General features: G+C 48.5%; 1 protein-coding gene across 3 annotated transcripts in view; it reads left to right on the plus strand.

The window, feature by feature from the left end:
- Positions 1 to 26,056, plus strand: part of CNTFR (ciliary neurotrophic factor receptor) — a 206,588-nt gene that overhangs the window by 84,743 nt on the left and 95,789 nt on the right. Inside the window, exon 4 of one of the 3 annotated variants that reach the window (XM_064642349.1) lies at positions 11,448 to 11,536. The exons of the other annotated variants lie outside the window; for them this stretch is intronic. The gene's annotated coding sequence lies outside the window, so the exon portion shown is untranslated. The remainder of the gene's footprint in view (positions 1 to 11,447; positions 11,537 to 26,056) is intronic. 3 annotated transcript variants of the gene reach the window in all.

A 26,056-nucleotide genomic window follows, 5' to 3' on the forward strand; every position in this document is an offset into this window, starting at 1 on the left:
CTTGACCTTGGTGCTCTTTTTCCTGCATGATCCTTCCTTCACCCACTCCCAGTGCCACCACACACCCATGAGTCTTCTTAGAAATCAAAGCATTTAATTTGAGTTCCCAGCTCACCCTGGTCATGGGTCTATGGGAAGCTCCCATTCGGCATAGCCCAAGACCTGGCTGTGCACCAGGTGCTACGTGTGTAAATAAAGCAGTTTGAAGTCTCGTTTTTGGTTTTGTGGACTCTCCTGCCCTTGCCATATTCAAGGAGCATTTGTCAGCTCCCTTTCATTGCTCCTGCACCTCCTTTCTCTTCCTGTTTATCTGCCTCCTTTGTAAATTAAAATCTCAGGCTCTACTCTTTCTCTACATCTCATTACTTTTATTGCCCATCTCTGAACAGATACTCTTTTCCCCTGATTTTCTTTATGCAGGATATCCAGGATTAATCCAAACGTTACGGGTCAGGGCATACAGTTTATTTACAGCATCACATATTTTATAATCTTGGGTCTTTATATATCACCTAACATTTTGTTTGCCATTTTAGCTGTGGCCACAGAACAAAGGCTGACATCACTTTGCTGTCTGTTTTCAGCTAATTTAGGCTGCAGCAATGTGTGTGATTAGTTCAAAATCTCCCTTTCAGCATGTGGTGCATTGCATTTATCATCACACCGTGATTCCTTACTGCCTGGCACTGCCGTTCACTTTGATGGTCTCCCTTATCCATCATATTCTTGATTAGCCTAAATAATATTATCATCTGCCAGTTTTTCCTCCTCGCTGCTCAGCCCCTCTTCAAAGCATTAATAAACAGATTATGTGCTAAGGCTCGTCCAAAACAAAGAGGCACAGAGAGTTGGCAATGCTGCTCTTGGTCCAAGCTGCTTTGGCTGCTTAATAAATTCAGGGGCTGATTTGTGAAGAAGGTGATAGCAAAAGGAGACAGAGAAGACTCCCACAGTTTTAATACAATTAAAAGATTTTCTGTTTTCTGACATGCCCACAACTCTGCCCCATTCACTTTATGAATGGTTAATGCCAGTCTGAATAACCAAATGTGCTCTTAGTGTTAATACTTCAAAACGCAACCATTCTGCATTCAAATGTCAAGGGCCTTTTAAGGGGAATACTTAGGACTTTGGTTTCATGGGAATAGTGTAGTTTAATATGAAAAAACTGTAAAATATTATTGATGTGTGATATTGTAAAATTAGGGATGTGGACATATGCTTGCAGTTAGATTAATAAACATTATTAATGTGTAAAGATATAATTTTTATGTTTCTCTTTTTTTCCAAAGGGTTTCATGGTTAGTTTGTGTTTTGAGCTTATTGATGAAAGGATATTTATTTTGAAAAGTCAATTATTCAAATCAGGGCAATTTTTTTAATGGGCCGAAACTTGTAAGCAGCGTAATAAATTTTCTTTGTCATTTACAGAAGTATTTCTCTTTTTGTTTGAGATGAATGTGGCAGTCTTCAGGTCAACGGCTCTGGTTTTCCCTAAGGTAAATTCTGGAGGTGCTGAGCTGGCCTCTTCAAGGTGAAAGCAACTTGCAAATAAAACACCTTTAAAATTTGCATTTATTTGGGAAAGGAAGTAAGAGAAGAGTGATCACAGCCGTGTTCACAATTTTCCTATGTGTTGCTCAAATTGAAATAAATGTAATTCTTAAAGAACATAGGAAATGTGGCAGAAATATCACGTCTGCTCTGGTTTGTAGCCTCACGGCTTCTTGGAAGCAGCTGCTGCTCTGGCGGCTGCATCAGCGTTAGCAGACCTGCGCTTCACAAAGGTCCCTTCCCATCTGCAATCAGGATGGGTGTTTTGTTTGTGCAGTATGCCCTGGCAGTGACTTCTGATGGTTTTTTTGTGAATGAAAACACCATGAGGGTTGTGTCTTGTGCTTGCTGTAACCAACTGTTCGATGGTTGAATTGAGCAGCCCTGCAGTTGCTGTGCTGGGTAGAGGAGCAGCCTGTTGCTCCCTCTTCACTTCCCTCATTTATTTTGTTTGTTTTGCTTAGAAGTTCACTATGGAGAGGTTGGGAAGTGCACGGCAGCTTACTCGCTCCCAAAAAACTGTACATAACCTGCTTTGAAATGCTGGCTGGGAAATGGGAGGAGAGCGCTATGGGTGCTGTGCCCCCTCCGCTGGCTCCAGCTTTCTTCTTGGCTCAGGCAAACTGTGCTCTTCATAATCCTGAGCAAGAGCTGCTCAGAGATGGGAGAGGGACTTGGTTGGCTTTATTTCTTTCTTTGCACTGGTGGACCAAATTTCTGCTCTGACTCTGAGTTCAGTTTGCGTCCCTGCTCACTGCACTCCCACTGTACTCTGGAGCCGTTGGGAATACTGTTCCTCCAAAACTTCCATTTCCCCTTTTAGAGGATGGTGGTAACTCGCTTCTGCGCCTATTTTGCTCAGTAAATAGGGTGAAAATAGATGAGGTCATTGGTGTCTATACAGGCAGATTTGGCCTCCATTTTCTGTTTACTAGGACTGCATTAGTTATGAATAATGGCGCGTCAAACTACTCGCTCCAAGCAATTTATTCATGGGATTTGGCCCTGCTTGCTGTCTGAGAGTTGCCTGCCAACAGGATCTGATTTTTAAAATACACTTACAAACATGCAGCCGTTTGCCCGATCTGTTTGCAAACATATCTGGGCCTCTGGGTGCTGAGCAGCTGCTCAGCCCTGCTCTCAGGGTGGCACAGCTAGGCTCCAAAAATCACATCCTGATGTTTCAGTCCGTGGCGGGGCAGTGGCCATGTCCTTTGAAGTAATTAAAAGAGATGGAAGACAGTAAGTCGTGGGTGATTTTAAAAAGTCTTCCTTCTCTTTTTGCCCCAGGGAACGTCATTATGTGAAGCTGGCGGCACACACGCAATCCCAAGCCTTTGAGACAGGATTCCCTCTCTGACCAGGAGAGATGGCAACAATTTCTAGCTCATTTCTTGCTGTCTGGCAAATTTTACATCTAATTTTTTGCTCTGTCACGTCCCCACGGAATATCCCTTGATTTATGTGGTGTCTGAGTCCAAAACAAATGCTTTTGCTGGATACCTGTATTCTCTCCAAGAAAGGGTCCTGCTCCCCAAACTTGGATTAAAAAGCCAAAACCAAAAAGAAACCCCCACTTGCTGTGGTGTTGGTGGAGAAGGGATACAATAGCCCACGTGTGATGAGAGGCAACCACAGGTTAGCCCTGTCCTCCTGCTGCTGGTGCGACGTGCACCATGCGCCGCTCTTTTCCCAGGTATTGCTCGTTTGATCGATTACTTAATTTGCACACTTGTGTGACAGAGACTGTCATGCAATGGCTCTTTTGTCATGCTGAACTGAAGGATTTTATTCTTGAGAGACAGTTTAGGCTCCGAGATGCTTCCCGAGAATGCCTAGACTGTTGTTCCCATGGGCCATATTTGGAAATCCCAACTGTTTCTGCTTGGCCAAAAGCACCAGTTGATTTTAAGGGACGTTTTGTTTGTGTTATTGTGCAAGTTTCTGGCCCCTGATGGCCTTGAAAGGAAAAAAAAAATCCCAGCTCACAAGATATTTGTACTAATTGAACAGTGGGGAATTAGCTTCTCTTCTCCACAGGTTTGGTTTTTAGGCTTCTCTCAGGCTTTTTGCACATATTTCCACAAACCTCATTAACGTGGATAGTGGATGTAACACAAAATTGGGCAGTTTTTTCCTCTCGTGTTTGGGGGCATGCAAACTGAAGATTAGAAGATTAAGGATGTATTCCCTCCACCCAGTTCCATTGCCTCCAGTTCCATATCCCCTCCCCTGCCTCTCCAGGAAAAAAGGCTCCTCAGTTTATTAGGGGGTGATTTATGCCAGCAGCCTGTCCTAGGTCCTTTGTGCTGCTGCCTCTCTCACTGGATATAAAGGGTTTTTGGGAGAACTACATCCTGGCCAAGACAGCAAGAAGGATGCAAACCTCCCCCTGGGTACCCCACCACAACTGAAAGTCTTTATTATTTTTATTATTAAATTCTGAAGTCACTGGTGAACTCAAAAATCCCCCTTTGTCCCAGGGAAGCAGTCCCTGGAAAGCCACCAACGGACTGGTCTCTGGTAGTTAACCTCTGCTGCCAGTGGAGCAGGCTGGGTGCCTGCTACAGGAGCCCTGCTCAAGCTCTCCCCACCCCAGGGGCTTATCCTGCCTGCCCCAGGCTCTGCTCCTACAGAAACCCAGCGGCTTTGTTGAAGGGCAGCTCCAGCTTCTAACAAGGATTGCAATTCACCAAGTGTGGATGAAGAGATCAATGGGAGCCCAACCATGCACTGTTCCCCCTGCGCCTCTGCAGTTTCACTCCATTAATCTTCTGCGGTCTCATATTTGGCTGTAAGGAAATATGAAAGGGATTTTGGAGGGAGGAAGATTACAATCCAGAACCCTCTGGATTGTAACAGATGCCGTGATGTTGCTTGCAGTGTGTGGGACCACAGGGGCAAAGGTCCTGCTCCCCAGAATTTGGAGCTAAGGACTAAATCCCTCAGCCCACATCACGGCAAGCGCCTGCTTCTTGCTCCACCAGGGTCTCTGATTTAGAGCACAAATTCCTCTCCTTCATCCAAGAGATTCTCGCTGAAACACTCCCCCTTTGAAGGAATCTGTAGGATTTTTTTTCTCTCCCCCTCCTGTACAAAATCACGCAGTCAACAAAATCTTTTCCAGTGCTAATCCTCGGCTATGCAGGAGGACTCCTCCAGCCCCGCAATAGTAGGGGAGAGACAGATGTTCAGCAGATAATTAGTGCAGTTGTGCAGCGCCTTTCTGCTCGAAGCCTGGATGCCAGAGCCTCCAAGTAAGTTGCTGTGTGTCTGCCTGCATCACTTTGTGCTGTGAGACCTCTTTGGAAAACTAGAGCCGATGGGACTTGCTGCTTTAGGATACACCAGACTCCCTAGAAAAGTCCTCTCTTGCCTCAGTTGCTGGAGCCATTTCTTCTCCGTTATCCATTTAAGCATTGCTGAACCTCTCTAAAGTCTTTTTCCTATGGGCTACTCTTCCAAAAGGGTGCTTTTTTTTTCCCTTTTGGAGGTTTTCTGAAATCAAGGGTTAAATTGTGGGACAGAATCAGCTCCTTCCCCACGAGTGTAGCAGCACCAAATGGAAAGAGAAGTGATGATTTCAGCACAGAGCAGGGAAACACTAACAGTGTTTAGAGGTTTCGTTTCTTAATGACATTTTTGAGTGGTTTTCAGAAGCAGCCAGAAATGGCATAGGCTGCATTTGGTTGAAAACCAGGGAAGAGGAGTCCTGACTCCTGTTTGACAAAAGATGTGAAGTTGGGTTGCAAATCCTTTGCAGAAACTAGGCTCTGTGGGAACGGGTGGCTCGCTTTCACATTTTTTCATGGTGGTCTTGAGGTCCATCGTGGGCTTAATTGTTTCCTAGTAATTGTATAGGATGGATGTGATGGCATCTTTGAAAAGCCAGGTCATTTGCAGGGTGTTGGAGTGCAGCTGGGGGATGCAATGCAAGCCTGTCTTCCTGGTGGGATTCCTACACCAGCATCTAAGTATACCCACAAGGAGAAGCTGACAGCTATAGTAGTGAAAGGTTAGAAGTGTTAGAATCATTGGATTCTCCTGCATTAGGACACTGAGAGGTGCTAATGGTTGGACTTGGTGATATAAGGGGTCTTTTCCAAACTTAAGGTTCTGTGATTCTAGGTTTTTGTGGCTTACTTCCCCCTGACTAGGAGAGAGTGGAGATGGGGAATTCCTAGAGCAGCAGCATGCTCGTTCCTTGAGAATGAGCACCAGCATCTCTTCTGGTGTCAAGAGGATCTGCCCAAATTTCCTCTGTGGCATTCCCCATCTGCCTATCCGTCCTGGTCTTCGTTGGATTTGCAGATGGTTTGCAGAGCTCCTGGTACCCCTGGTACCAACTCCCCAGGACAGGTAAGGGCTGTGCCTGTGGCAGCTCATCACAGGACTGATGACAACTCATTGCACACACATGAAGGTATCCTGTGATGGGGAGACCTACACCAGGGCATGCTCCTTTAACATGCTCTCCAGCAAATTTAGTGTCTTCTTTTAAATCTTGGTTATTTATTCAGGCGCAGAAGCACTGCTTGCTTTCCGTGTGCTCGTGGGATGGGGATGACCTGAGAGGTGGCTGGCCATGCTTGGCCCCAGCAGTTGGAGCAGTCTGCAGGTCAGCGAGTAGAATAGCAATGGGAGAGCCCAAAAGTGGAGTCAAATCACTTAAACTTCCTCTGTCCTCCTTTGGGCAGCTTTGTACCTTGCTCAGTATTTGCTCTGCAGCACGAACTGACTCTGTACACAGCACCCAGTGTTGTAAGATTAATCTTCTGGGGTTTTTCTTTGTTCCAAAAAAAAAGTTTTTCAACAACAACAACAAAAAAGGGTAACTTTTGATGCATATCATTCTTCCCTTCTTGCATATGTTCATTTTTGATTCAATATACTGTTGAAACCTTTCTTCCCGTGCAAAGTGAAATTCCCTGAAAAAGGGCAGAGCCTGCTTGTGTGCATTTATTTTTACCAGATCTTGAAATAATTTGTGACTTAAAAGGAGAGAGGGGGAAAAAAAGTCTGTTCCTGATTGAGACCACTGAGCATTACTGTGATAGAACCAAAAATAATAAAGTAATGAGCAGCTCTAACCTTAGCTTAATTAACACATCATTAAGATGAAGTGCATGGAGAGGTAGCAGCTCTGTGCCTCTGTGCCTGGCACAATGCTCTTACAGCTGAACTGGGAGGCTTGGCAACTCAGGAAATGTAAAACAATTTATTTCTTATTTAAGTGTTTGTTCTTTAGCCCCAATGAATAACCTAAATAATTTCTCCAGGGGATACTTGCGACACACTCACAGCAATTTTGAGGTACGGGTGGGAAGAAACGAGTTTTGTGAGAAAGGGCAGCGTGTGACGAGGAAAGGTTTGCTCAGAAGTGCAGGCAGGTCCAGATCTGGATCCTCGACTGCTGAGAGCAGTCAGGAAAATGGGAGATGACTGAAAGCTTTTAGTGCCAGAGCTATTTGTTGACGTTCGAGGCAGATCGCTTTCTGATCTCATCTCCCCTTGCACTGGGCTTGGAACCAGAAGGAGAGGTAAATGGGTCAAGATTCCCAAGGGGGCAGTGAGAAGGGCCAAAAAGCAGGCGTCCGCAGGGGGAAAACAGTCGATTTGGCAGGTCTGGAGTTCATTGAGAAGTTATTGCTTTGGAAGGCACAGGAATATCTGTTGGGAGTCATAGAAGAGTTATTGGTGTTGGAAGTTATGATGTAGAATTATGGTGGAGGATATAGAGACCCTTATAGAAGCTCAGCAAACCTGTGAATCCATCTATCTAAGCACCCTCAATTCCCACTGAAATCCTCTTGGAACAATAATAATCATTTAACAAAGGAAATGGTTTTTGACCCAGACAACTAAATGCATTTCCGCTTAGTGCTTCCCAGCCTTCGCCTGATGCTCAGCCGTGTGTTGAGGTTGCCTGTTACTTTCCCAGACATCAAAGGCTTTGAAGGAAAAAAAAGAAATTGCAACTCGGGAAAAATTGATTGTTTGCCATGAAAATCTCTCCTGAAAAGAGCAATCTGAAGAACAATTAGCCAGAGCCATGCAAGCACAGTTGCCAAGGAAAACACAGCCATGGGCAAGGATTCCCCTGGGAGAGGTGGTGCAATGCCCTGCTGGCACAGGAGTGGTTAAGGAGGATGAGGGCATTGGAGAGACCTTAATTGTCTCCTTTAGTCAGGTTTGGTAAGGGCTGATGATGGAGGAGGATCTGTTTCCAAGCGAGCGCTGGCAGGAGGGAGTGGGTGAAACCCAGAGCTTTGCTTAGCTTTTGGAATGCCAGGTCCTGTCTAATATAACAAAAGCCCAAAGAACACCACGTCCTGGATGGAGGGACTGACCTGGTGTTACCCTCTCTCCTTCAGGTGGGGAACTGGGGCTCTGAAGCGCTGTTTCTCCTATAACTAAATGTGATGGTACCCACACACTGCTTCTGCTGGACACCTCTAGCACAGACACTTACATACACCAGCTATTCTTCTATGAAGCCCCGTTTGAGTGATGAATATTTAAAGCTAAATGATAATTTTGTGTCATGAAAGCTCACTTTCTACCTGCAAGCTGCAACATCTCTTCCTTGACAATGGAGAGAAATAAATCCAACCTTGTACAGTTGTGTCTGCAGAAGATACCGCAAGCATCTGGGATGGACATGAGTCTACCTCCATTGCCAGTGGGGCCACATGCAAGCATCGAGTTCATTCTGCCATTGCAAACTCATTCCTTTATTTTTGGTGTATTTTGGACAAAAGAATGATCATTCTGAGAAGGGATCAATAGCTCAGCCAAGCGTTCAAGTTATTAACTCACAAACAAACAGTGTCAGGGCTGATGGGAGGAGGAAGAATGTCAATTTTCTGTGCAAATGTTATTGCAAGGAGCCTTCAAGGAGTGTTTTATTTAGCAAATCAGAGCTATAGGAGACTGCTATTCTCTTGCTGGGAGAAGGGAGAGAGTTGGGAAATCAAATAATGTATCTGGTAAAGTGTCTCAGGGGGGTTGACCTTCTGGCTGAGGGTCAGCCTGAAGGGACCAGATAGGGTAGGATTCCTCTCTTTTCCTGTCCATCTGCCCATTTATCTTTGCTCCCTCCAGTGAAAAGGCTCTCTGCCGAGTCTCCTCACTCCTCTCCCCATGTTTCTGAGATGTTTACCTTCACAAGCAGAGAACATGAACCTGTCCTGATTCTTTCCAGCAGGAAAAAAAGATGGGCTGTTCTGTTCAAGCCATCCTTCACTGGAGGTGGCTAGTAAAAAATGGGGAATCACCGTCTTGGCTGCACTCATCACTCTTAGGGCTACATGTCAGAGGGCTGTGCCTCATCCTCCTTTGAATCCTCATCCTCCTCCTTCCTACTCTGGTGTGCCAGTGTTTTACATTGCCTCAGATCATTTCAGTCTCACTGCCTTGTGCTCATAATGAAGAGTGGCAGAGGGCTAGAGGGCCGGGTTGGCAGCTGGGACTGTCCCAGTTCTTAGCAGATCCAGTCATGCATCAAAATCTTTGAAATCCCAGCCCTTTCCCCCTGTTATTTCCAGTGTCAGCAGTGACTCAATATGTAAAAAGTATTACCAAGGTCAGAGCGTATGCTTTAAATCTCAGCTGCCACAGAGGAGGTGGTTTTGCAACACATAAAATGTGGTTGCTGTCTTGCCACATCCCAAATTTGCAATGGACCATGCAATGTGCTCCCTCACCTGATGTTTAGGAAGTAGATGGGGAAAATCTCTATTTCATTCCCTTTGCTCGGGTTTGTCCTGCTGCTAAAACCAGAGGCGGTGAGGTAGGTTTTCTTTAATGTTTTGGTGTGGATGTCTCTTATTGAAGTTTTTGCAGCTAGTGTGTGCCGAACCCTTATCCTGCAAGGGTGTTGCTGTGACACCAAAGAGCACTGTGAGGGTAACAGAGAGGAAACTCCAAGGCTGCCTGCTCAGCAGGTTAATGTGTTGCCTGACAAGCTTCCAAAACCTGATGTTAGTATTAGGGAGTGCATGCCTGTAGCTCCCTGCACCAAACCCTCTGCCCTTCTCTGCACAGGAAGTTGGGTCCTGATTTTGGGGAGGCAATGCACTGCTCTAACCCAACACAGGTGCAAGGAAGGGCTCCTGCCCACCTAACCCCCTCACTGTGCACCACCAAGAACACCGTACTCTCCTTTCTGCTGGTAAAACTTTATGGGTAGCAGCTCCCCAGGGAAACAGAGCCTGACGTTTCTAGAGAGCGTGCAGCCGCTTTGCCTTTACAAGCCTCTAAAAGTGGAGTGGAAAAGCACCGTGCAATTAAGGCAAATTGGGGTGAGTTAATTAGCCCAGCACTGCAAGGTCTTGCTCTTTTGATGCCTCTGTTTCTTTAATCCTGTGGGGATCTGTGGCTGCAATGGACAAACCCCTAGCCACAGTGGTGCAGCAGAGCGTGGGAGCTTTGTTTGCCCCCAAAAGGAGCCAACCTGGTTTTGGGATTCAAGGGTGTACACTGCTGATGCTGCTCGGCAGAGGGGCCCAGTGTTCCCAGACTCAACCATTGTCACTCTGCTTTCTGAATCACATCTCTTAAGCTGGATTTTTAGGTCCTGATGTCCCAGTTGCTGGAAGCAACAGATGTCATGCCTAACCCACTTGGCTGCATCATCATTCCCTTATATACCCCTTGCTCACACATCTGCACATCCCAGGCATGCTCCCGTGAGCATTGCAGTGTCTTACCTGCTGATGAAAAGCCTTTTCCTCAATTAGAGGTGGAATAAATAGTGAGTGATGGCATTGGGTTCACATCCAGTGAACTTCTCCTAGTGCCTGTTTGCTATACAGCATCATGCTGGGCTCCTGAGGAAGCGCATGAGGTGGGTGATGCCTTGCTGAACAGCAGCTATATCCCAGAAGGCAGCTGTTTGCAGTTTTGTGTTGCATTTCTCACTCCCAAAAGCTCACACAAGTTGGTAGTAACTTGCTGCTGTGCACATCATGCCCTGACTCATACACCAGAAGAGTTTAGGGTGGTGGAGGGGACACATGGTTTGCAGAGCAGAGAAGGCAAAACAGCAGAACTTTGCCCTTGGATGAAACAAGAAAATCTGATCATAAAGTCCAACACTTTATTCCACGTGCAGCAATTCCTTACGAAAAAAAAAAGAATGAAGCCTTCATATTTTTGCAGAGCTCTGGTCCCAATCAAATAGCTGGACTGGGAGAAGCATTAGAAAATGGGGGAACAATCTCATGTTAGTCCATTGGGAAAGTTAATAGACATTTTCCATCCCAAATTTGTAGGATTCTGGGCTTTTAGCAATAGCTGTTTTACTTAAACCACAGCTCTGTGCATTGCCTCGCTCAAACTGACGGCTCCTTCCCCTCCAGCGGCCCCGCTTGTCTCATTAAAGCTCCCACCTTTCCGCTGCTCAACTGAAAATCAACAAAGGGAAATTTAGGCTGGATATCAGGAACAATTTCCTCAAGTTGACCGTGAAAGTGCCTCCAGGGAGCAGCAGCAGAGGGTTCATTGCTTGCAGCGTTTAATGGGTTTCCCATCTTAGGTGTGAGAGGGAGGGCAGCCTGGGCTTGGAGCTGTCCGGGCAACACTGAGCATCCCTGGCTGTGGGCAGTGGTCTTGTTCTTTTTTTTGATCATTTCCCTAGGGAGAAGCAGAGCAGGTGTTGCTTCTCCTCCTTCCTTACTGCTCTCACCCCAATAGTGCAAGAGGGTCAGTGCGGTGGCTTTCCCCATTAGTAAAGCCAGAGATAACTCCCTGTCTGGGACAGTGACCGAGGCATGTTTGACTTGAAACAGCATGTTCTCACTAGCTGTCCAAAACCGATTTCAGGTGAGAATAACTCCACACATGTGCTGGGAAAAGCAAATGCCTTCATTCAATGACTCACTTTCTTTCAGCATCTCATTGTTGGCCCTGCATTTGCTGGAAGGGGATTTCGCTCACAGTTTTGCTGTCCCAGGTTGGATTGGCTCTTCCCTGTGTTAAGGTGAGCCTGTGTCTGTACTTCTCAATATTGCTGCTCTGGTGTTTATTGTATGGATGGGAAACTGTTTTTCCAAATAGAGTGTGGTATCCTGCTCCATGTCCCATCATGGCGAGTGCGTAGAACACCGTTTCTGCTGAGTCCTGGCATCAACACATTGCACCTTCTCTGCAGTCCCTAAGGGACAATCACTAGAGAGGCTCCCAAAGTATTCCTTTTCTGGGGAGGCTGGTTGTGGCATGTCACTGAGTTGGAATTTAATTTCATACTGCATTTTAAAGAAATTATTTCAATTTGAAATGCAATGTCTCGTGTCAATTCTCCTTGACCAAAAAAAAATGGTCAGGGAGGATGGAGGAGCTGCTACTTTTCTGAGGTCAGTCAGTTTGAATGGAGCAAACCATGTTTTCCTGAGTGGAATGCTTGCTGCAAAATTATCATAGAGGATGCTTTGAGGTGGAGGAATCCTGGGAAGCAGCAGGCATAGGAAGGGCTGACTGGTCATTTCTAGCTGGCAGTACAGGCAGGAAGTGCTCACGGAGGATCAGCTCTGAAGCAAACATCCTGCAGAGATAAGCCGAGGGGTCAGCTTGGAACTCAGACAGTGTAAGATATGGGAAGAAGAGTCAATGAGGAAGACACAAAGCCCTAAGGGAAATGAAACCCTCATCCAGGCTCCTGCAGCATGTGGGAGGACTTCTTGGAAATCAGTGGTTTTGAGGAACAGAATACCTAAGCATCTCACAAATATATTCAATCTTACCTCGGATCACTTTTAGCCTGAAAGCCTGGTACATGGAAAAAGGCAAAGAATGATCTCATAGTTTAGCATTCCATCATATAGTTGCTGTTGCAGAAGCTTCAAAGGGAGAAGAAACCACACATTTGCGGTATGAGAGAGAGACCAGTGCTTTCACATTCCATGTTCCTCATGCTGCCATGTAAGTATCTTATGGTTGTTTATGGGCATTCCCATCTCAGTGACCTTGGAAGGCCATACATATGATGGGGAGAGGAATCTCAGAGTTTCTGGGAACCACCATTTCAGGGTGTTGGCAGGTAGTATCCCACAGTGATTTTTCTGGGTCACACGTTCTTCCTTTCCCACCCTCCCTCCACAGCTGGTGTTGAATGAATGCAGAGGAGGACATTCAATCCTTTCTTTGAGTCATTTCATAACCTAAGCTAAAGGCTACAGATGAGCATGGCCTGTGGGGGACAGGGAACAATTGAAGGTCCTGGTCAGCATGACAGGCGGTGGTGTCAGTGCAGCAGCCGCCAGACTGTTTTAAAGCAGACCCTCTCTAGATAGTTTTTAAAAATGTACGTGATATCTCACAAAAACATGGTCGGGGTGTGGATTCCAGCTGTGCACTTCAGAGATTTCCGATCTTTTGTTTCCCGTGCATGAACCCAACGCACTAATCTGCAATTTGGGGTCTGACTCTGCTCTTTGCTCCAGCCGGTGGAGCTGTGCCGGGAAGTGGGACGCCACGTGTGACCTGCAAGGGCTCAGCAGAGAGCAAGCCAGGAGCAGTGAGGGGGAAGGGGAGCACGTTGGGCTTGATTTCTATGGCTCAGTCTGCAAAATGCTGTCCTGCCGTGCAGGATGCTGCTGGGAGATGGGACATCTCCTTGGATGCTCTTCTAAAGACCAGGGATCCTTGCAGCCATCTGCTGCCCTCACAGAAGAAGCACAGTGTCTGGGCTCTCCTGGGCTGCACCCACATCCCAGCTCTCTGAGGAGGCCTTTCTTGGAGCCTTGCCCTTGGTACAAAGATGTATGCTGAAGCTGCAGGCTTTGGGCAGCATCCCATGAGGATATAGCTGCTGCTGATATGAGTGCAAGCAGGCTCTGAGTAGGGGCAGAGGTGGTGCAGAGCCCATTTTCCTCATGCATCACAGAGGACCAGCATGATGGGGGTACATTTCTCCAGGCCTTTGCTCTATTAGCATTTTTCTTAGCACCTCCAAGATGGGTCCTGGGTATCTGTGCCCTCCTGGGCACAGGAGCTGCTGCTGCACTCCCATGGCATCTCTGGGGAGACTCAAGAAAAAGGATGAAGACATGCAGCCCACCACTGGAGCCAACACTGGCAGGAGTCAGGTCAGGAAGTTCAAAACAGTCTGGAGCCACTGTGTACCAGTCATGCAGGCAGCTGGGTACACCAGTCTGAAGAGGTTCTTTGGAAGAAGAAGCCTAGGCCATGTAGCAGGGTTGCTCCTGTACTGTGCTGTGGACTGGGAGCTATTCCCTTTGGGGAGCTCAGACCCAGCCCTGCAGCCTTTCCCTGAACTTTCTTAATTTCACCACTGACTTCAGCGAAGTGAGGGTTTCCCTTGTGCTGGCTGTCACGAATGCTTGTCTTGCGATGGAAGTGACATTTGTTTTCTGCAATGATGACATTTTGCCCTCCCAGAGCCAGTTGAATTCTTGCTAATCCTCCCTTCTCTCGATTCACACATTTTTTCTTCATTCTGCTCCTAGACCACGGCGCTTTGCTAAGCATCACAGTCAGCAGCAGGTAATTTAAGCACACATCTGCTTGCAATCTGGGAGAAAGGAGAGAGGCAGTTTGTCTTTGTTAGAAGCCTAGCGGTCATGGCTCTTTGCTTACCTGATGGCATTAAGGCTTATTTTGTGGCTCTGTGGGGGCCAGGTGGGAACCAGGAGTTAGATAGAATGGGGACAAGGTGCCTGGCTTTGATCCCTTGCCCAAGGGTATCACTGGGGACATTCAACCAGGGTTGATGTGCTGCATGACCCAACTTGAGTGCTGGTATCTGCTGAGTTTTGCTTCCTCATCTTTCTTCCTGTATGTGCTCTTCTTGTGGTCTGCTGGACTTCTAGCCTTCTCCATTGAAGGCTCACTGTCCTGCTCGCCAGTGGCACCCAGGTCTGATAGATAGGGAAAACCACTGGAGTTGGGGTCCAGGCCCATGCCCTTATTTCAGAAAAGCTCTGGGGTTTTGGTCCAGTCCCTATGGATGAGGCAAGGAACACAGGATGAGCAGGATGAGGTTGGAGCTATTGCTGGGGCTGCAGGGGGATTAAATAGCACAAGCCTGTAGGAAACGAAGGTTTGTCTCCTTCCAGTGCTTCAGGGCAAACTTGTTTCAGCAAATCCTCCATCCCCTATTGCTATTCCTTCCCTTGTGTTTCCTCTTAACACAGCAAGCTGCTTGGTTTATTTTTGGAGCTGCCCACTCCCCACCAGCAGCAGAGACATGCCAGGGCATTCATGTATCAGAAAGGCTGAAGGTGTGGAAATCAGGAGATACTGCTGACTCTCCTGGGAAAATAAGGACACATCCCTACGTTTTTCCGAGAATCCAGAGGAGTGGAGCAGTGCTCTGATGATCCCTCTGCTGCCATGAGAGACTGGGGCTATGGAAGGATGCTGCGACCCTGACACACTCTGCACTCACCCCTTGCAGACCTCTCCTTTCCTGTTCCAGTCCCTCTGACTAGTTTTTAAATGTATCGGAGCCTTTCTTCATGTTTTCCTAAGTTTAGACTGCTTGCCTTTTCTCTTGGTGTCCCAAAACAGCTGCTGAATGGAAAGCAATCTTTTTCTGATATTCAATACCATAAGCAGGAGTGATTTGAAAATGTGTTGATTCCTTAGACTGTGGGAAAAAGACCTGTACTGCTGGCAAAACTGGGCTGAAAAGTAATGTGGGTTTTTTCCAGGGTGGTTTTTTTTTCTTTTTTCAATGGGTTCATGGAAAAACAACTCATATTTCTTCATTGCTTTGAATTTTCCCTGGAGGATTCTAGGGGGCTGAAGTCTTGTATTTCTACACTTGCTTGCAGAGATGGCAAAATACAGTGGACTCACACAAAAGCCTCATATTTGGCAGCACTGGAAAAAGGGGATTTTTGTAATGCCCTGAAGTGTCATTCTTACAGCCCACAAAAGCCATACATCCCCAAGAGGAGCCCAGTGCTGAAATTAGCTGAGCTCACAGCCACATGAGTGGAGTGAAGTGGCTGTCCCTCAGTCGGTGCCAGAGGAGCTGTGCTCCCCGACCCTTGCTCTGACACAGATGTTTTGTGTCACACTCGGGTCCACTGGGAGCAGTGCCAGGGCTTTCTACTCCCGGCACCTTCAGGGCATTCATGAGGGAATTGCTCTCAGCATCGGGCTAGGCTCTGCTGGCCGAGTGTGGGGTGAGGTGTCTATACCCAGGCTTGGCCCGGATGCCGTGCTGTCGGCTCTGCGTGGGATTTCCCCTGTCCAGCCAGCAGCCTCAGGTTCTCTGAAGATTGTGAGTTTGAGATATGTGTAATATTAGTCCATGTCAAGCCTATGATTTCCAGCACTGCTGGCTTGGGCTTTTACAGACTGGCTTGCTGTCACTCACCCACGGGCCGTCTAAGTTAGATTAATGAGGAAGCCAGACTAAGATGAAATAATTAATGCAGCTGTGGAGCAGAGATATAGGAGTCTTTGGGGAATAAGGGAGCTGGCCCAAATCTTCCTCCCCAACCTAAGCACTCCAGACCTTTGTGAAGATTCGGAAATACTCTATTTCCACTGGGTGCTGAAGGTGGGTCTGTCGTCCTTCCAACCCAGGATGCTCCCAGGAGCTCTCGGAATCAGCTGTGTAGGCACAGGGATCTGGACTGGATTCAGGGCAGCCGCTGGGCTGGGACTGAGAGCTGGGAGCGCTGTGGGGGGCCATGGGTGTTTCGGGAGGGTAAAACCTCCATAACAGGAGAGAGGAGAGCAGTGCCAGGCTCTGGGGGGATGGTTTGTGGTTGGTATCCTCTTCTTGGCTCTGAGAGTGGGGAGATGGGCCAGAGACCACTCACTTTGGGCTGGCCCTGCTCCACCAGTGTGAACGGGCAGCGTCAAGGGGAGGCACCCACTCCAACTGTGGTCCTGCTGCTCAGCACGAGCCCAAATTAAAGAAGGTTTATTTAGTAAACCCATTTCGGGATAAAGCTTTTGATTTATAGGCACCCCAATAGTGCTCCAAGGAGGACTTGTACAACTTTAACTGCATTTTCTCAGCATCACACCAGCCCAATAAAAGAGAGTTCATATGCGCTGCACAAATTCTCACTTCCAGTATAAAAAAGGTTTTATGAGACTGGAAGTCTCGCTGGCTCTGCGGGGCCGGGTGTATTGGCGGATACTCCGCGTGACAGACCCTTGATTCCTCTTTGAGTTGTCAGACTTCAGTAGCATTTATAGCTATTTAGCTATCAAATTTTATGTGCGGCTCTGAGAGAAGTGTGTCTTTTAAATACTGCTCTGTCTCATAAACAGCAGTCTGTTAAACCGTGTCAATGGTACAAACAGTTTGTGAAGCCGTCCGATGCAATCGCCTACAGCTCCGCTCATTACCTGAGCAGCAAAGTGCTGAACAACTCAACAAGTTAATTTCTCGAGCCAGTTGCCTTGGCTGGAGATCAGCTTGCCAAGCAAAAGCTGGTAATAACTATGCTCTAGCAGCCCAGATTTGGATCATGTTTTAGCTAGTGTCTGTAAAGCCCTGCTTGCTCAGTGCTCCGTTGGACAAGAGTCTGGTGTTTGTCATCTGCACTGTGGTTATATCAAGAGGCCACCAGCAAGATCATATCCTTGATTTTCCAACCAAAAACTTCAAAGCTCAGGATCTTCTCCTTTCTGCAGAAAGACCCTTTGGTCTTCTCTTTGGTCCTCCTCTTTGGAGAAGGACCTGGAGGCAGGACATTCCCAGGGTGCTAGCCTTGACCATGACCATAATAAAATGGTCACCATGTAACACCATGTCATTGGTGTTATTGCTCCTTCAAACTGCCCCCTAGGATATCCCTTTCCTGTCACCTTCCCCCTCTGTACTTTTCCCAGCCATGGTGCAGGGGAACAGCGTGTACCACACTGCATCTCCATTCTATTTATCTGGTGACCCAAGCTGAGCCTGTTTGCGTTGGATGAGAAACAGAAGCTTGCTCGCCCTCTTTGCTGATAGTGCAATCACGCCAGCTCCAATGCTTGGGATATAATTTATGGACTCTGAGCAACGGTCGGAACTGAGCCAGACGTGAGCTTGCAGACTCTTCTATTTCCTTCTTTTCTCCTTTTTTTTCTTCTTATTACTTAAGCACAAACTGGTAACTTTTTGTGTGTTTTTCAAGCCTGTGCCACATGTAAGGTGCAGGCTGTGTGAGGAGCCCAGGCTGGGGGCACCTTCACCCCAGGGCGCAGGCTAACGAGCTGCTTGCATGTCTAATTGCCGCCGTGCGCTGCAGACTGGGAGGTTTGCTCTCCCATCGCTGCTGTTTCCGTGTGCAATGAGCCGGGGGACGGCGGGGAAAAATACATATGTGCGTGTGCAGCATGGTTATTTTCAAATACGAAATTGCACCTGCAAAAATAGAAGCCAGGAAGGGACTGGCGAGCGGCTCGGAGCTGGGAGGCGCCATGCGTGCGGAGCAGGGATGGAGACGGCGTCTCCAAGTTTCTTTCCCATGCTCGCGCCGCCTGATAGTCTTAGCGGACATTACTTTTCCTCCCGCTTGCATTTCAATTAATCATCTGCTTGTCAGCGCTCTTCCCCCCCAGCTCCCCTCCCCGCCAAGTCTCGGGGAGCAGCGCGCACACATGTAAGCGCCCATGCACGCAGCCTGCGTGCTGATGGGGTTGGCCGCTCGTTAATCACTTACTGGTGTCATGCGAGTCGGTCCCCACAGAAGGAAATCTGGAAAAGGGGAAGACAGCCATCTCCTTGGTCTCCATTGATGGGGATGAGCTGAGCACAGTATCTGGCCCTGGTATGTTGCAGTCCCATGGTCTCTGTCCATCTCCACGGTCTGCATCCCACTCCAGGCAGAGAGCTGTTCAGATTTGTTCAGTCAGACTTTTCTTTCCAACGTGTTCAAAAGGAGCACTGAGCAGAGCCATTCCCCTCAGAATTTGTGGTGGAATTCTTCATATTTAATTTTTCTTAGCAATGGCACTTCTCACCCATCCTTCCAGGTGAGAAGTGACCTTGCCAGCCTCCTGCCCTAGGCAGGGTGAATACTGAGAGGGGACCAGTTGAGTTTGCCCATTTGGGTTTTGAAAACCTCTAGGTCCCCACAGCCTATTTGGGTTTGTCTTCTAGCAGGTGACTGTCATAGGAAAATGTCTTCCTTACAGCAAGCCGGAACCTCTCCTGTTGCAGCTCCTGCCTGTTGTTGCTCATCTTTCCACCATGGAGGAAAGAGTCTGTTTGCATCATCTCAGGAATCTCTAGCTAGGAGCTGTCAGGTTGCCATTTGATCCCCGCAAAACCATAATTTGTTCAGGCTGCACAAGCCCTTTTTCTCAATTTATCCTCATTCCTGCGTGCCCCAGCCTCATCACCACACTGATGGCCCTTCATGGACTTGCTGGAGGTCACCAATGCCCATCTTGTACCAGGGCCCAAAAACTAGGCACAGTGCTCCAGATGTGGTTTAAGGACTTTTTTTTTTTCCATTTAATTTTTTTCCGTAGTGGATCTTGCAGACCCTGCCTAAGAATATACTTGGCATCAAATTTCCCCTCCAATTGGGAAACGTTGCCAAAAAATATGAAAATTAATAAAGTATGTGTGTGTGTGTGCACATTAGTGTGCACAGTTATTTAGCCATGATTCCTGTTTGGAAGATTCAATAGTTTTTTTATTATTAATACTTTTCAAGAGTGTGTTTAAGAATGACAGTTTGAGCCCTGCACTGAGCTGTCTGACTTCACTTCAGCCACAGAGATAGTAGGCTCAGATGGTTTCTTTTCCTATCCCCTCTCCTTGCCCAGGTTTCTCTCAAGTAGAGCTCTGAGTTTTCATCTGCTGGGAAGAAGCTTTTTGGGGGTGAGTCAGGATCTGCTCCAGTCAGAATCTGCAGGGGCTGGTGCACCCTGTGCTGGGAGGTGCTGGAGCTGTAGAGAGCTGCTTGACAGGAATGAGGGGTCCAGCCAGAGCTAGGGAAAGAGAGCACAAATGCTTTAGGAAAGGTTAAAGAAGGTATGCAAGCTACAGGGCGGGAGGTGGTAGGGTTAGAGCACGTTAGAGGTAGGGTCTCACAGAAGGAGGGAGGCTCAAGGGAAGGAAGGAAGCATTTGCTGTAGGTGAGCATCCCAGTGAAAGGGCTAGAAGATGCTCAGTGTGCAGCTGGCTCTGTCTGAAAGAGTTCACTGCCTTGTTGAAGAAAAACAAATGCTGCTGAGCCAAAAGCTGAGGGTGAAAGGGAGAGAGCCAGCAGCATTGGTGGGAGATGAGGGACCAAGCGAGCCATGGCAGTCATCTCCTTGCTGGTACAGGCTCTGCTCTGCGGCCACAGTGGAGTATTTTCAGTCTTCTTGAGTTCTGCAGAAGGGCATTAGATAAAGCATCTACCGAGCAGCAGGACCAGGATGAGCCACATCCATGTCCTTGGGGTGGAGAACCGAGAATTGAACTGAAACTTCTTGCTGTGCCAGGGAGGTGGATGTTGGGCTTCCACTCTCCATCCTGGCAGCATCAGAATGGGCTCAGACAACCAGAAAGGAGCAAAACCAGGGGCAGAAATCTGTTTCCCTGCATTTGCTTCTCATCTGTGTCTCTACCCTGTGGTGAGTGCAGCGAGCTGATGCGTATGAGCAGACCTGACTCTGGCTCAGCTTTTCCTTTGTTCTGCCGTTGACAAATATTCAGGGATTGAAAGTGAAATACTGTGCTTTCCTCTTCCAAAGTTAAAAAAAAAAAAAGGGAAGAGAAGGAGCCCCTCTTGCATGCTGCACTGGTGAACCCTCGTCATCCTGTAGCAGGAGGCCAGCACACATGAATATTCCTGTGCAATATGCGCGAGTGATGAGCCCCATATGCAGGCCTTGGGAGAAATTAAATGTTTTCTACGGCATTTTCCAAAAAGCCTTTCTATCAAAGTGCTCGGTCGGGAGCCAAAAACGCCCCAGCTTTCGCGGCCCCAGCTGGTTGACACTTTTTTATTATTTTATTTTTAAATGCTGATGAACATTTTCTGATTAAAAAACAAGCCATCCCCTAAACTGAGTCTTGCCCCAGTGGCTGGATTTGAGCCAGAGTTTGGGAGGGGGCTAGAGGCTGCCAGGGACTCCATGGCTACTCTTGGCTGATGGTTTTTTTCTTCCTTCAGTGCTGGAGCTTGCAGGAAGGGTCCTGAGACAAAACATACACGTGGTCCACATCTGCCCTGCCATGCCTGGTGGAAGGCAGCCAGCTGGGCAGGGGTGGCACCCTAGTTCCTGCCTCCTGCCTGGCCCTGGAGAGGGCAGGAATGAGTACAGGCTCCAGGCAGGAGGTTTGAAGAACACCAGCCTCCCGGGTTGGAGATCACTGGGGTGTAGGTGGGCAAGGGGACTTCCAAGTCAAGTTGTCCTTCATATACTGGCTGCTTTGCCTGCAAAAGTGAGAAGGAGCAAAGTCGTGGCATGATTTTAGGGGTGGAAGGGATTGGGAGATTGCTGGAGGGAGAGGGACCCTAAGGGGAGGCAGATGCACAGGATGAGGCTTAATGCTGGCTCTTGAGCTCAGGGACAAAAACTCTTGGCAGTTTTAAGGCAGATGAACGTGGTGCAGAGTTGGAGAGGAGCTGACTTCTGAGGAGCATAGGGATGTGGGAGATAGGCGCTGGTTCTGTGGACTGGAAGGAAAGGAGAACCTGGAGAGTCCAACCAGAGCCTGGCTGCTGGGACAGCAGGGTGATGTGCCCCCAGAGTGTGGGGCCAAGCAGGAGGAGCAGCAAGCACTCTCCTGCTTAGTCCCGGAGTCTGGTAGCATGGCCACCTCCATACCCACAGGTCCTAGACTTGCCCCAGGATGAATTTAGGCCTGGACCTGTGCTCCTTCGATGCAAGTCTTCGTGGCAGATCACAGAGGCTACTTGCATTCCTTTTTAGCACTTGGCTTTGAGAGTTTACTAGTGGAAAAAGTGCCTTGGAGGAGGAATACTGGCAGCAGCTGCCCTTGCCTCCAGCCTCCTCTGCGGCAGCCACAGGGCTTGAGAGTGGAGCAAAGCTCAGAGAGCAAAGCTCAGGTGATGGAGAAAAAAACTGTTGGGGTCTTGCAAAGTGGGACCTCTCCCAAGTGAGTTGTTTTTCTCTTATATATCCAAGCTGGCTTCAGACTGTTTCCAGTGTAGGTAGGTAGGAATGTGAGGTTATGTCCATCTTGGATACTGTATCCCATAAGCCATAGGAAAGAAAAAACAAAGAAAGGAACTGTGCAGTTTGACATCACTAAATCAGTTCTAGGGCTTGGTACCAATGTGTGCATCTTTCCTCCCTTGCAGGGCTGAAAACAAATTGGATTTTAATCCAATTTCTCCTGTATTGAATATTCAATTGATTCTGCTGGCTTTACATAGCAAAATCTTCCTCCAAGTGTACGTCTTGGCTTTCTTTTTTGGAAGGAGGCTGAGACCCAAATACAGTCTCACACCATAGCTCACCTGCCAGTGGCAACATGCAGTGAGGCTCGGCTTGCCAGAGCTCATTGCTGCTCACAAGAGCCATGCTCAGAGGGAATCCTTGTTTCCAAAGGGGTATTTTGTTTCCCCCTTCGCTGCTGAGCCTGTCACATCACCCCGGCACGTGTTTCAGTGTACAGCCACTCCATCCTACTCTTTGCCCCATGGGAATTGCTTCCCTGATGTCCGACAGCTAATACCCCCAAACAAACATGCTAATTTAAGAGCTGTTAAAGCCCGGGGGCAGCGGGAGGTCACAGTCAGCACAAACAGATGGTGTTTTGTCCTTGGTAATTAAACTTTCCTGTAGTTTTGGGCGGGAGACTTTCTTGACTTTTATTTCAGCACAGCTCCTCGGGTCAGCTCTTTCTCCCTCCTCATCCTCTGCTCACTCTCAGCAGCCGCCGCTGGCGGGGTCTGGGATAGGACCCCTGGGAGAGCGAGGGTCTCCGCGGGGTTTCAGAGGTGTCCTCAGTGGCCCCTGGGGCTCACCCCAGATGCTCTGCTGGCTCCAGGCTCCAGCAGCCAGAGCCCCTCAAAGAGGCAGCAGTTGGAGGCCAGTAAGCAGTGGCAGCCCAGGGTGCTCCCAGCCCATTTCAGAAATGCTGCTGGGGGAAAGACCTTGGATTTCTGTTTCTTGGCTGCTTTCGCCTTCCACCAGCTCCATTCCAGGCAATGCCAAGCTGAGAGGGGAAAGTGGGGCAGGGGTCAGTGAGGTCCTGCTGCAAACTGAGGCATCAGTGATGGCGAGACAGCTGCTGACACGTGGTAAAGGTTGGCCTATGAATACTGCCATTTAGGGGGTCAGAACGAAAAGGGATCACTTCCTTCCCACTGCTTTACCATTTTGCAAGCAGGAACAGGTGCCCCAGTCCTACTGCCAGTCTTAGGCTCAGTTCTGGAACAGACCCCTGTGTCTACCAAAGAGGCTACTGGCAGCAGAAAGCCCCCTTCAGCATCACTGCCAAAGGGCAGGATTAGTTCCTCCCTTCAGTGCCACCCTTTTCACTTGATGTCTGGGCATTACATAGACCCCACCCATGCCTCAGGTTTCCCCTTCCAGTGCCCACTTAAAAAACTGGGTGCTGCTGTGGTGTCTGAGGACAGTCTCCAGCAGGCTGCACGAGGCATGCTGGGTGCCTGTGGGACCTCATGGGCTGGGATGGAATGGGATGAAGAAAGTGTATGGAACTGGGTGAAGCAATGAGCACCAAACCCTATCTGTCTGCAGTGTGGGCAGCGTTTCACTCCAGCCTGCTTTTCCCTGCCCAGGTTTTGGGCAGATTTCTTACAGTGGGGAGGGAGGCAGGGGGAAGCCCATATGGAGGACAAATGTCCTCACTGTCACACCTGTCCCACAGCAGCTTTATAGCCATTACAGACACACAGTCCTCAGCATCCTGAGCCCCTTCCTGCCTCCAGCAGTGTTTGCTGCCCTGCCTGGGCCTTGGAAGCTGCCTGGCTCCTGCCTACTCCATCTTCCTGCCAACTAGCACTGCAGGCAGGGGGGAGAGATGAAGCAAAGCAAAAACAAATCACAGTCACTGTCCCTGGAGGTATTTAAAAGACATGTAAATATGGCACTTAGGGACATGGTTTAGTGGTGGACTTGGCAATGTTAGGTTTACAGTTGGACTCAATGAGGTCTTTTTCCAACCTAAATGATTGATTCTATGATTCCACGATACTGAGGCGTCTCTGGAGGGGCAGCATCAGAGTCATTGGAGTGGCTTCCTCTGTGCCAAGAAAAAAAGCCCAAACAAAAGAAGCAAGCTAAAATTAAAATGCCCAAGAAGCTCTGTACAACTGGATGTTCCATCACTTACTGCCCCAGCTGCTAAGCCAGTATCTTAATTCCCTCCCTGAACAAGACGGGCTGCCAAGGTCTCTTCCAGCGCTCCTCACTCCAATCCTGCTGGCATCCCTGAGCCCCTGCAGCACAACTTCAGACTCTCATCTCTGTCCAGTTCAGTCTTAGCATGCTGGCAAAAAGCAAACATGCCCTGCTTTCTGAGCAGCAGAGCTGTGGCCTCAGTCCTTACCTGTGTGTGTTGATTCAAGAAGAAGATGTAGCCCTCCCTGGCTTGGGGACTTCACCACCAGAAGGTTTACAGGGGCCAAACCAGCATGGACCAAGCCAGCATGGACCAAGCCAGCATGGACCTGCCTATGCTGATGTCCAGCCCCTTGCATGGGTGCTGCAGAGCACAGACCTCTGGAGGAGCAGGTTTGGGCTAATAAGGGATGCAGTCTTCATGTTTCAAGCAAGACCCTGTGAAACCTGTTTCCTGGTGCTATTGAGGAGGATACTGAAGCTCCTGCAGCCAGATACCCTCCAAAATCTCTACTAGCAGAGACCAGGCTCCTTAGGCTTGGCAAGGCTTGGAAATGCCTTGCTGCTCCATATCTGCTCTGCCATGGGCATCCAGCTGACAGAGGAAGTCTGGACAACAAGTTCTGTCCTCCCTTTTCTTTTTGTTTTGCTCTGTATGGCACATGACTATGCCTCAGTCTGAATTTAAATACTAGGATGCTTTTTTCTGACCTGGAGCTTTACATCTTAAGGGGTGTTGGGTATTTCATAAAGCAACCTGGCCACAGAATCTCCTCAAGACAGAAAGCAGTGTCATAAGCAAAATCCTGGGTGGGTTGAAGGGCAGTGCAGCCCCGCAGACAAAAATAGGAATTGTTGCTAGCAATTGCCTGGATATCACAAACTGAACCTGGAGTGAGGAAGCAAGACCTTCCTAAAGAATTTGGGGTTGTTTTATTGGGGTTGTTTGCTCAGTGTATGGGAGTTTGGTTTTGCTTTTGTGGGGAGTTTTTTGTTTTGTTCTGCATCATTGATAGTCTGTTTTTGAGGGTGGAGGCTGAGAACTGAAGTGCTGAAATTCAGTGTGACGCCGAGAGTTCCAAACCATCGTAATCACAGCCTAGAGAGACAGAATGAGCAGGATCTGCTCCCAAATAGCCTGTTTTGGGTGACTGTAGTTGAGCACTGGGAAGCACCAGAACCACAAGCATCTCCCATCTCCAATCTCCCTTCTTTCTCTGTCTGATCTCTTCTGTCCGTCCCTGGCATGGTACCATCAACTCCATGCCATCTATGGAAAGACACTGCTCAAGTCCTCATTTTAACAGAGGCTCCAGATAAAATCGCTGTCTTTGGCAGTTCTTTAATAGAAGCAAAGATCCAATTGATTCTTGCAATCTCTCTCTGCAGGGAGTCAGGAAATGCTCAATGCAGAGGAAAGTTGAGTAAAAAGAGGGGGGAAAATTGCATTTCTTATTGTTGGTCCAGGCTTTCCTCCATCTCAGAGGCTGCCCAGGTGTGAATGTGGGATGTGGAAGGTGGGCTTGGGTGTGGCAGCTCAGCTGAGCTTTCTGCCCAGGTGGCACTGGTGTCCCTGAGGAATAGTCCAGGGGCAATGTTCCTCTGCAATCTCTGCCATGGGGATTCAGGCCCCCTCCTGCCCTGCTGGGCTTTCTTATGGTGCCAGTTTTGAAGACGTGTGGTGCTTATTAGTGTGCTGCTCTTTGTGTTGGCTTTTATCACTGCTGGAGCAGATGGCTGGTCTTGGACTGCTGCCCTCTACTTGAAATAAAACTGATTGGGGGGGGGGGGGTTTGAGGACAGGTACGGGCTGTTGGAAACATCCCCTTCAAGGCTCCAAGTGGGAAGAGGGGATGGGCAGCAGCAGCATGGCCCTACAGTGGATGTGGCACCAAGGGCTGTTGGTAGGCAGAGTCACTGGAGAGGTTTCCATCAGTGTACTTGTCCAGTGCTCTCCTGACATTGTGCTCCTGCCTGTCCCTAGGCTGCGGAGGAATCATAGCACCCAGCATGTGTCCCTTGTCCTACCAGGGACAGGGGTGGACTGCAGTCTTGCTGCTTTAGGGCTTCCTGGTCAGTTTGAAGAGCTGCAAGGTGTGGTTTGAGAGGAGAGGACTCCCCCTTGCTCCTGGAGCAGAAATCCCCGAGCCCCTGGAGCTGCAGGGGGAAGACCTCACTGCTGGGAGTCTTGGGACCCTGCTGGCCTTTCCAAAGCTCGCTGCCCTGGTGGGAGCATGTCACTGTGATC

This window comes from Pseudopipra pipra, chromosome Z (genome assembly GCF_036250125.1).
Source record: "Pseudopipra pipra isolate bDixPip1 chromosome Z, bDixPip1.hap1, whole genome shotgun sequence".
Lineage (NCBI taxonomy): Eukaryota > Metazoa > Chordata > Aves > Passeriformes > Pipridae > Pseudopipra > Pseudopipra pipra.